This window comes from Artemia sp. Qi Xiang Cuo, chromosome 9, assembly GCF_049724085.1.
Source record: "Artemia sp. Qi Xiang Cuo chromosome 9, ASM4972408v1, whole genome shotgun sequence".
Lineage (NCBI taxonomy): Eukaryota > Metazoa > Arthropoda > Branchiopoda > Anostraca > Artemiidae > Artemia > Artemia sp. Qi Xiang Cuo.
In genome coordinates, this window is record NC_142802.1 from 10,363,202 (window position 1) to 10,375,550 (window position 12,349).

Here is a 12,349-nt window from a genome sequence, read left to right on the forward strand (position 1 = left end):
CCACATGAAATTAGGAAATACAATCAATAAAAGATATTATACTACTTTAGACATTAGCAAAAACTTTTGATTTGGAATCTTAAGTAAAAATAAGAGGGCTTGTCATCAATGTTATATATAGATCCATATAAATAACTTAATTACAAATCATTGTTGAACTCGGGCAAAAGAGAGGAAACAAGAGAGAATTTTTTTAACACTATTTCCCGGGAAGAATGCGCGATGTTTGTTCTACAGAGGTTTATGAAATCGCGCTTCGGGAAAGACTTCTTGTTCCCAGTTTGCCCCAAGAATGTTAGTTCTGTTTCTCAACTGTTAGAAAGTTTGAAAGTTGTTTTACATTGTGAAAAATCGGATATAGCTAAGGAATTCAATGACGGTAAACACACATAATTTACTTTTCGTGCTATTTAAATAAAATAAGTGGAAATTCACTAGCCTCATAAAAATATAGGCAAGTCAGGTGACCAGAGTTATGAAAGTCGGCTCAGAAAAAGATTTTTGTCGAAATTAGCATCAAGGATCCCAAGGAAACAATTTGTGAGATCCTAGGAGAATAATTAGAGGATAGATCAATGTAGGATTTGAAATTTTCAAAAAATAGTCCTGGAAGGGCCATAATAGGACACTCTCTGGTAAAATTTCCTTCTAATTCCCTACCAAAAATTGAAATGACTTATCCATGACCATTTTTGTCTATGAATTTTCTCAAAAAAGTTTAAATGACGATGTTCTTATTTTTTTGTCGCATAGCAAAAAATATGACAAACCTAAGGAATTCCTGAAAGGTAAACACATACAGTTTTGCTGTGTTTAGTAGTTTAGCACAGTTTACCACACACATAAATGCTATTTTAATGAAATAAGTTGACATATTCAGCCTTCACAAAAAATTCAACTAGTATTGCTTCTGTTGCCTCCCCCCCTAGACCTCTTGTCTAAGGCTGTATTAGGAGTACGCATACTTCTTGAGCCAAACTGTTTTATTACTTTGTTATTTTGTTACTTCGTTATTTATTGTTATTTTGTTACTTTTTTGTTATTTCGTTACTTTTTGTTATTTTATTATTTTGTTATTATTTTGTTACTTCTGGGTAACAAAAATAGCAACTAATTTTACAAAAATGCGAGATTTGTTCCCACTCATGACTAAATATCATCCTCACTTTCTGACTAGAGTATACATTTAAATATATTTACTGTTATTTGTGTCATTTATATCCTTTTAAGTATCTGTTTTGTATATCTTTTTTATTATTTTTATATATTTTCTTATCTTCCATCATACCCTTCTTTTCTCAGTGTTTTGTAAATATATTCGTTTTCCCCATACTTTTTCCAGATAAATCAAGGTTATCAAGACTGCTTAGATTAGCTACTGTCCCGCCTTACCAATCTTAGAATTATTTCTGGTTTTCTTTCCAGCATTTTCTTTCCAGGTTTTCTTTCCAGAATACATAATTAATGAATATCAAACAGTTCGTGGTAACGAACAGTAAGTAAGGAACGACGCGGCTCAAAAATAACCATAACTATAAGACAAAGAGCCTTGATAACTCTAGATACATCAAAAGAACGGAATTTTGACACTTATTCAAAATATAAAAAAAATCATCAAGTTTAATGTTACACATGAAAAGCTACAAGCCTGAGAACATTTGGCCAATTTTTGAAAAAGGGACGAAACAGCCCCAAACATCAAGTGATCTTGGTGAAAATCATACCATCAGATTCAGCATATCAGAGCAATCTACTGTAGAGGCTTCAAGCTCCTATATAAAAAAATGTGGAATTTTGGTATTTTTTGCCAGAAGAGAGATCACTGATGCATGTTTATTTGTTATTTTTTGCCTCAGGGGTGATCATATGGTATCAGGGGTGACCTTTGTTTGGAAATCAAAAGTTACAATCCCTTTTTTAAATGACCAAAATATTGGAGGGCAGGTAACCCCCTCCCGCGCCTCTTTTTCCCCGAAGTCTACACGATTAAAATTTCGAGATAGCTGTTTTGTTCAGTATAGTTGGAAGATCTAATAACTATTTCTTTGAGGATGACTTAACCCCCCATAGTCCCTGGGAGATGGGCTGCAAGCTATGAAATTTGCCCCTTGTTTACATATATTATTGATTATTGGTAGGTATAAAGACATTTTTGTGTGTGGGGGGGGTGGTATTTTGTTACGCTGATGGGGTACATGAAAGAATCTTTCAATGGAGGATTTTTTGCTAGGGAAGGAGATTTACCATGGAGGGGGAATAAGATTTCCCGGCAATTTTCAAAAAACGATCTGGAATTAAGTAAAAAATAAGTTTTCTAACTGAAAGTAAGTAGCAACATTAAACCTTAAAACGAGGAACAATCATTACATACACGAAGGGTATTGCCGCCTCATCAAGTTTTTTTTTTAGATCGTTTGAAAAAAGCTTATTATACTAAGTAAACGGCCTTTGTGTTTCAGGAGTCTTTCTGAAATAATTGAAATAAAAATTCAAACTTTCATGTAAAGAGTAAGCTATTGAGGAGGGATCCCCCTCACATACACAATAATTTCTGCTCGTTTAAGTTTTAATGTTGCTCCTTACTTTCAATTGAAAAAAAAACTTGTTTCTTTTTTTTATTGCCTATAGAAGCGGGGATACGTCATATCCTCGTTAATATGATGGGATAATTAATAAAATAATACATTAATAGTTTCTCACAGCCGTATTGTTCTTGAGAGTAATCTATAATTTTGTACTTGTTGATGAGTCAATTGTTGATGAGTCAATTGTTGATGAGTCAGAGTCAACTCTATGAGGCTCTCCTGCCCTAAGCCCTCTTTGTGCGACTTGGGCCCATCTGGACTTGTGATGGCCATTTTTTGAAAATAAATATTACTAGGACCATACTTCGTTATCCTATCAGGCTAATACTATTGCTTTTATGCTGGGAATTCCCTCCCCCCACATTGGGACAGTAAAAAAAAAAATCGGCTAATTAAACTGACAAAAAAGCATATTTGGGTTAAATATTTGGTAAAAATATCCTTACTGTAAGAGAAATTGTTAATATTTTGAAGAAAGACTTTTTCAACTTGAAAAGTATTGTCCAAGAAGGCATAACAATTGTTTCTAACAATTGTACCTATTTATAATCGGTAGAACATACTTTATAAGTTAATCATGTAATTCAACACGGTCTACACTTTTTGGTTTTGTGAAACAATATCCCACTCTTGTTTCACTGAGTTACAAAATAATAATTATAACAGTAATAAAAATGATAACAACAATAGTAATTTTTAACTTCCTTTAGACAAAACAAAGATTTTTCATCCTAGATTAAAACAAATTCATAATGGCAAAATCTATTTGAGATTACAAGTAATAATTTTTGAAAGTGACAAAATTGAATTGGGCCAACAAAATTAAAAATAATAAGAAAAACGTATTTAGGATGTAAATTTGATAAAAACTTGCTAGTTCTTAGGGAAATGGGTAAATTGGGAAAATTTCGAAAATATGTTTCTGCCATATGGAATGTATTATCCATGAAAAACATGACAACCCTGTCTAGAAATAAAACGTTTATTTAATTATGTCCATGAATAAACGATATTGAATTGAATTCTTATTTAGAATCATTAAAACATGTTTTACAATTATATTATGTATTATCCTTGAACACTAAACCTGCAGTCGTTTCTTTGACAAAACTAAAACAAAAACAAGTTTTTTTAACTGAAAGTAAGCAGCGAACATTAAAACTTAAAACGAACAGAAATTAAGGGGTTGAAAGGGGTTGTCCCCTCCTCAACGCCTAGCTCTTTACGCTAAAGTTTTTTCATCGTTAAAAAAAAAAAAGTTGTGAGACTTAGTCAAACTTTTGCGTAAAGACCGAGGCGTTGCGGAGGGGACAGCCTCTTTCATATACGGAATAATTGCTGTTCGTTTTAAGTTTTAATGTCGCTGCTTACTTTCAGTTAAAAATTTGTTTTTTTTTATTTAATTTCTGACCGTTTTTGAATTAATGTAGCTTTGATTTTGACTCACCGTACATGAATAATTAAAACAAAATTTACATATTTATTTTACTTTTTTTTGCTAAATGGCTTTCTTGAAATTTTATTCTGACGTAACTTACAAATTAAATTACGTAACAAACTTCGATATTCGTATATTTTTATTTCGTATATTAGGGGTTCGCCCCCTAGTCAATACCTCGCTGTCTATGCCAAAGTTCAAACTTTGTTCCAATTCTTTAAGAATGACCCCTTAATCACAAAAACCGTTAATTAGAATGAACAGCTCTGATGAAAGTACAAAAAAAACTTCAGCGTAAAGAGCGAGGTAATGACTCGGGAGCGAAACCAATCATATACGTAAGAATTTCTGTTCGTTTTAAATTTTGATGTTGCTCCTTACATTCAGTCTAAAAAATTGTTTTTTTTATTGTTTAATTGCTGATCGTTTTTTTAAATAATGCTGGGAAATCTGACGCCCCCTTCATAGCAAAGTCCCTTCCTTAATGAAAAATTCCTCCATGGAAAGATACACCCACGTAACCCCCGACCCACCCCACTCCTCCCTCCCCCAACTACCAGACTAAATTCCCCCTGAAAACTTCTGTATACTTCCCAATAACCAATACTATATGTAAACATTGGGCAAAGTTCACAACTTTCAGTCCTTCTCCCGGGGACTGTGGGGGATTAAATTCATCGTCAAAGACATAGTAATTAAATTTTGCGACCATGTTGAACAAAAAGGGTATCTCAAAATTTTGATCGGGTGACTTTGGGAAACAAAAATGAGCGTTGGACGGGACCTAGTTGCCATCCATTTTTTGGTCACTTAAAAAGGGCAATAGAACTTTTAATTTCCGTCCGAATGAGTCCCCCCGTGATATTCTAGGACCACTGGTGGGATACGATCACCCTGGCAAAAGAAAAAATAAATAAAAAAATAAACACGCATCCGTGATCTTTCTTCTGGCTAAATATACAAAATTCCACATTTTTACACATAGGACTTGAAACTTCTATATTAGGGTTCTCTGATATGCTGAATCTGTTGGTGCAATTTTCATTAAAGTTCTATGACTTTTAGGGGGTTTTCCCCCGTTTTTTCGAAAATAGCTTAAATTTTCTCAGGCACACAACTTTTGATGGGTAGGACAAAACCTGATGAAACTTATATATTTGAAATCAGCATAAAAATATAATTCTTTTGATGTATCAATTGGTGTCAAAACTCCGTTTTTTTAGAATTTCGGTTACTATTGAATCGGGCAGCTCCTTACTTATAGTTCATTGCCACGAACTGTTTGAAAAAATAACAAAATAATAATGATATTCATAAAAGATGGCAATTTTGCTCCCCTAGTTTTGAAAAAAATTAATATTATCAAAAATACATCTGAGAGTAAATAAACAAGCTTAATAAGGACAAATATATCAAGTCAACATACCTGCAAGGCATGAATTAGAAGAGCAGGTTTTACTAATAGATAGTTTCCTATTCAGATTCATGGCTACTTCTACAACAGTACCGTAAGTGCTTGTCACAGGCAAACTCTACATGAAAAAAAAAAAATACTAGCCCTTGAGGTCGACACACTAGGGTCAAGCTGTACAATTTTGTTAGCTATTTTTATCGTTGCTACTCCTTAATCACTTTGCGAAAGATGTGTTTGAAGATGATTCAAACACATCCTTACACTTTTAAACACTTTCCAAAGATGATTATTAAAGGTAGCTCATTCTTATATATTCATATTAAAAAAAAACAAGTTTTTTCAACAAAAACAAAGGAGAAACATTAAAACCTGAAACTAACAGAAAATATTTCGTTTATGAGGGGAGTTGCTCTTCCTTAACACCTCACTCTTTACGCTAAAGTCTTATTTAGTTTTAAAAAAAGCTTCTTATTGTTCTAATTAAACGAACACAGTGTTTCAGGAGTCGCTCTTAAAGGATTGGGACAGAATTCAAACTTTAGTGTAAAGAGTGAGGTTTTGAGGAAGAGCAACCCTCCTCATCTAAATAATAATTTCTGTTCGTTTTAAGTCTTAATGTTGCTGTTACTTTCAGTTGAAAAAAACTCGAATTCTTCAAATATTCTTTGTTCAACCCAAATTTTAAATAAACCTCCTCCCTCAATAGTCTTTAGCTTGGGAGTAAAACCTCAAAGACATAGATTGGTCCTTATGAGCTTGCCACTCTTGGATTTCTTGGTCATTTAGGGTTCACTGGACTTCCTTCACATTTATATTATAGTCTTTATATTATATATTACATATATGTTACCGTGAATGTCCAAAAGTTGGTGAAAGTCGAAATTTACCGGTGAATATCCAAAATATCTTTTTTTTCCTTAGATTAAGTCAGCCTTACCAGTCAACTTTTTCAATTTAATGCTAGGTTTGATGACGACAGGTTAGGTTAGACTAGGATTGGTTAGGTTAGATTAAGTTAGGCTTTAAAGATATTTCTGATATTTATAACCAAATTTAACATAACCTAACCTAATCCAACCTAACGTAACCTAAACTAACCTAATCTAACCTAACACAAGTTTAACTTTTACCATCATAGCATGCAAAAGTTGACTCTCAAAGCCAATTGAATCCAAGCAGAGAAAAAGGAATTTCGGACATTCACCGGTGAATGTCGACATTAAACAGATTTCGGACATTCACGGTAACATAAATATAATATATTCTATTATATATTAATATTATATATTCTTATATATTTATATTCATAAATCTGAATATGTTCAGAGCCTTCATGTTTACATACTCAATTCTACCTTTTCAGCTTTATAAAGCTCTTTTTTACCTTTTCTTTTCAATCGCTTACAATTTTTCGGTTATTATCAGTTATTATTATTAGTCATTTGATTATTGTTGGATTAGTCATTTGTTATTCCTGTTTTTTCCAACTTAAAACTACTGATTTTTATACATTAAATATAAGATTGCCAAAAATTATGCTCTTTCATCATCCAACTTGGACCAAACGAAAAGCAGGTCACTCCCCGAATGGGGTAGGATCAGGTCACAAGGGAAGGCTTAAATGAAATTAGAGGTTCATGAAAGGGGAGTAAAATGTGAAGCTTTGAATCTTTGGTTGCTTGGTGCTACAGCTGCAGTCGCTGCTATATATTAAATAGCTTTTATATTATAGCAATTTAAAATATAACTTTATATATTATATATATATATATATATATATATATATATATATATATATATATATATATATATATATATATATATATATATATATATATATATATATATATATATATATATATATATATATATATATATATATATATATATATATATATATATATATATATATATATATATATATATATATATATATATATATATATATATATATATATATATATATATATATATATATATATATATATATATATATATATATATATATATATATATATATATATATATATATACATATATATATATATATGTATTACTCTATATATATTCAATATATAGATTTCAAACAGTTCGTGGTAAGAAACTGTAAGTAAGGAGCAACCCGGCTCAATGGCAACCAAAACTCTAAAAAACAAACAGAAATTATCCCATATATGAAAGGAGCTGTCCCATCCTTAACACCTTCCTCAACATCCTTAAAAACTTTAGCGTAAAGAGCGAGGTGTTGAGGAGGGGACAGTCCCTTTCATATACGGGATAATTTCTGTTCGTTTTAAGTTCTAACGTCGTTCCTTACTTTCAGTTAAAAAAACTTGTTTTTTTTATTTAATTCTATTAAAGATCAAATAGTTTTATAGACGCCGTAAATTCCTTTTCCAAATCTGTATACCATAACGTATTTTGGACGTAAGTAGGGAGTCTCATCAATGCTTTAGTGGTGCTTATTACGTTTTGAACGTCATCATAAACATTTTTAGACGTTTTGAAGTACTGTAGTTGCGCTAATATAGAAAATACAGTTATGAGTTGCTTTGCAATATGAAGCTAGGAGCTTCAAATTAGATCAACTTTTTACAGCTACAAAATATTACAGATCTGTAGATAGAAAATTTTATGAAAAAAAATACAAACGTCATGCAATAGCAAGATAAAAATAAACAAAGGAACCAAGAACTATAAATAGCCACTGAACATAAAGTATGAAATAGATGAAATCATATAAAAGTACGAACAGATACCCTTACAGAACGCAAACAAACTTCATTAACATAAAAAATAATTCTAGTAGGCAAATAAAAGGCAAAGCAAAAACTGACAAAAAGAAAAATTCTTTAACACTTTTTACGGAATCAAAAATTAGAAGAGACAAATCAATGTTTAAATATGAAAAAGAGTATCTAGATGGCGTTAAAAATAGTAGGATACAACGTTTTCACAATGTTTGTGGAAAGGAACATTACTGTATAGCTACAGTATAGTAAATATTCAAAAATCTCTCAGTAAGATCAGAGGAAAAGTGTAAAATTAAAACCTTTGTTATGTTCATTCTTGCTTTATATTACAATACAAATATATTATTACCTGACAACAAATAAACACATAAAAACATCAATGTTTATATATTATTACCTGACAATATCAAAGTACCAAGTACAACAAACGTAAAATCTTTATGTTTTAATTGGGTAAGTGGAATTCTATATTGCCATATCGATCCTAAGAAAATCGGAAACTTTGGAATTCAATTTCTAATGAAATTGAATTCCATGTGAAGCTGTGCGGTTTGGTAATAGCGGGTTTGGCATTAAAAAAAAACGAAGAAAAGGAAAGATGATGAAAAGTCATCAAAAAAGTAACGTACGGCACAAAACAGTTGAAGAATGTATAGCTTTCCTTTAAAGGAGTAGCTGTCTTTGGGAACCAACACGTTATTAATATTTGAATTTCTGCGAACGAATAGCATTGTCAAATTAAGCTGATTAGTTTTGCTTATAGATTTTCACGGCTCAATGAGGCAGCACTGATAGAATTGTGCTACCACGGTGGTAGCACATTTTTATCAGTGTTGCCTCATTGAGCCGTGAGAGTCAGGTGGTAGTACCACCTTATAAAACTTGATAATTTTGCAATAAATTCTCAAAGTTCTTGTTTTCAGCTATGGATGGACCTAACAGGGGTCCAGGGTTAAAAAGTATTTTTATTTTAATAGTCTTGGTTATTTGATTCTAAGAATGCATCCTTATAGCTTGTCTGAGTCAAAGTTTATTTGATGATCATTTGCTTACGTCCAACAATGGAATCATATGTAGTAATTAAAAAAAAAAGTTTTCCAAAACAGAAGTTTTTCAAAGAAAAGTGAAGAGTCATATTAAAACCTTCAACAGTCAGAAATAAAGATATGTAGCAGTAAAACAGTTCGTGGTAACAAACTGTAAGTAAGAGCGACCCGGCTCAAGAGTAACCTAAACTCTGACAAACGGAACTTTGATACTAATAGATACATCAAAGATTGAATTTTAATGCTGACTTCAAATATATAAGTTTCATCAAGTTTAATCTTGCTTATCAAAGGTTACAAGCCTGAGAAAACTTGCCTTATTTTAGAAAAAAGGAGGAAACACCCCTTAAAAGTCATAAAACCTTAATGAAAACCACACCATCAGATTCAGCGTTTTAGATAACCCCACTGTAGAGGTTTCAAGCTTATATATGCAAAAATGTGGAATTTTTTTTTTTTTGACCGAAGAAAGATCACGGATGCGTATTTTTTTTTTTTTTTTTTTTGTGTTTTTTTCCCTAGGGGTGATGGTATCGACCCAGTGGTCCTAGAATATCGTAAAAGGGCTAATACGAAGGGGAATTCAAAGTTCTAGTGTCCTTTTTAAGTGACGGAAATATTGGAGGGGAACTAGGCCCCCTCCCCCGCTCATTTTTTCCCAAAGTCACCCGATCAAAAATTTTGAGATAGCCATTTTGTTTAACATAGTCGAAAAATTTAATAAATATGTCTTTGAGAATGACTTGATCCCCCACAGTCTCCGGAGGAAGGGCTGCAAGCTATGAACTTTGCCCATTGTTTACATATAGCCTAGTATTGGTAATTGCGAAATATACAGACGTTTTCAAGGGGGATTTTTTTCTGCTGGGGGGAGGGGCGGGGGTAGGGGGTTACGTTGAAGTATCTTTCCATTGAGGAATTTTTCATGGGGAAGGGAATTTTCCGTGGGGGGGGGCAAGATTTCCTATTATTATTTAAAAACAATCAGAAATTAAATAAAAAAAACAAGTTGATTTCAACTAAAAGTAAGGAACAACATTAAAATTAAAATCAACATAAGTTATTACGTATATGAGGGGGTCGGCCCCCTCGTCAATACCTCGCTCTTTGTGCTAAAGTTTTTTTTTTAGCACTTTCAAAAGAGCTATTTATTCTAATTAAACGGCTTTGTAATTCAGGGGTTATTCTTAAAGAATTGGAAAAAAATTTGAACTTCAGCGTACAGAGCGAGGGGTTGACGAGGGGCTAACCCCCTCATATACGCAATAATTTCTGTTCGTTTTAAGTATTAATGCTGCTCCCTGATTTCAGGTGAAAATCTTTTTTTTTATTTAATTCTAAATTAAAGCGAACAAAAAGTACCATCAATGTTTAAATGACATCCTAAATGAACAGAACTAAAATAAATAATCACACTTAAATATACAAATTTAGATCTATAATAGATTAATAGATGAACGCTAAAATCAACAGAAATTAAAATGAGCCATAAAAGGAACCAGAAACACACAGAATTAGACATTTTTCATTTTCCCTTAATTCTCCTCCAAATGAAACTATCACAATTAATATTATCCTAGCACAACATTTCTTAAGCAGAAACTAAAATTTATACCGATCAATTTTATCTCGTCTAAATACCTCCCTTTTTCAGATGTAAGTTTTAAGGCAAAGAAAAACGAATGGATTTCTTTGAAGTTGTCTGATACCTATTTAAATTGAAATCTCATAAAAATAGCTAAATGGAAAGTATTATTTTTTCACATCTGCTCATGGCATTCAATTAACTATGTTCCAATCGAGCACCACCATGTGGATTAATAGCAATCCCTAAAGATTGTATTTTTTGCCACTATTTTCCGTTTTGTATAAGAGGGGGATAGGTCGTAGGAAGTAATTTTAGGCCCAAAACCGGTTAGAGGTATTAACATTCCTTTTTAAAGCAACAGAACTAGAAAGGTTATCCAGGAATTGGCAAAATGTAAGCTCTTATTATGGGAAAAAAAAATCCGCTGTAACAAAAACTACCAGGTAATACTACTACTAACAACTACGCACGCTTCTCCTCCACCCCAATCTATTCAAAGCTTCCCTTTTCACAACCGCCCACGAAGTTCCCATTTCCATTAAATCTTTCTTTATAACATCCTCCCACCCCAGACGAGGACGACCTGCTTTCCGTTTAGCCCTCGACGGTTGGCCGAAAAGAACAATCGTCGGCAATCTTCTATCCTTTATCCGCACAACGTGCCCTAGCTACCTCAACCTTTCTTTCATTATAGCCCTAGAGAGCGGTGTTGAACCACATTTTTCGTATAGCCTATTGTTTGACATACGGTCAGTCAGCCGGGTACCCAGAACAATCCTTAAGCAATTTCTCTGGAAAACATCTAGCAAATCTTCATCCACTTTTAAAAGTGTCCATGCTACAGAGCCATATTTGACAACTGTCATCACTGTAGCTTCTAATATTCTAATCTTGGTTTGCAGACTTATCTTCCTATTCATCCAAACTTTTTTAACTGTGAAAAAACACCCCGAGCCTTGGCTGTTCTACTTTTAACATCTTTCTTATGACTTACTACTCAAAAAATAAAATAAAAAAAATCAACGCCAAAGGACCTGAGACTACTCAAAGATGACGGCACACTGACATCAGCTACTGAAGTGATCAAATTTTTCTCCGGCATATGCACCACATACCCATCAATCACAAACTCAGAAATTGAGAATATCATTGCTGACACCGGGACTGATGAGGTATGTGAAGTATCTGAATATGCCGTCTTTAAGGAACTTCGGAAACTGAAAGTAAACTGTGCATCTTACCCTGGTGAACCCCTTGTCAAGTTGTTACGCGAGTTCTCCATCTTTCTCGCAAAGCCACTCAGCTCTATTATTAACCAGTGTTTTCGCGAACAAGTGATCCCCAGTGTTTGGAAGAGAGCTTATGTGCGCGTCATTCCAAAAGTGAAAAACCCAAATTCTTGCGACCAACTCCACCCAATTTCAATAGTTCCGAACCTCTCTAAGGTAGCGGGATCATTTATATATCGTAAACTTATGTCACAAATCCAGGGCTCTCTTGATCCATACCAATACGGGTGCTTGAA

General features: G+C 32.8%; 1 protein-coding gene across 2 annotated transcripts in view; it reads left to right on the forward strand.

Annotated features, from left to right (window-relative positions):
* The first annotated feature begins 276 nt into the window (after positions 1–276).
* The window catches only part of LOC148948301 (zwei Ig domain protein zig-8-like), a 579,089-nt gene continuing 567,016 nt past the window's right edge, over positions 277–12,349 (forward strand). For both annotated transcript variants that reach the window (XM_089093876.1, XM_089093881.1), the window contains exon 1: positions 277–379. The gene's annotated coding sequence lies outside the window, so the exon portion shown is untranslated. The remainder of the gene's footprint in view (positions 380–12,349) is intronic.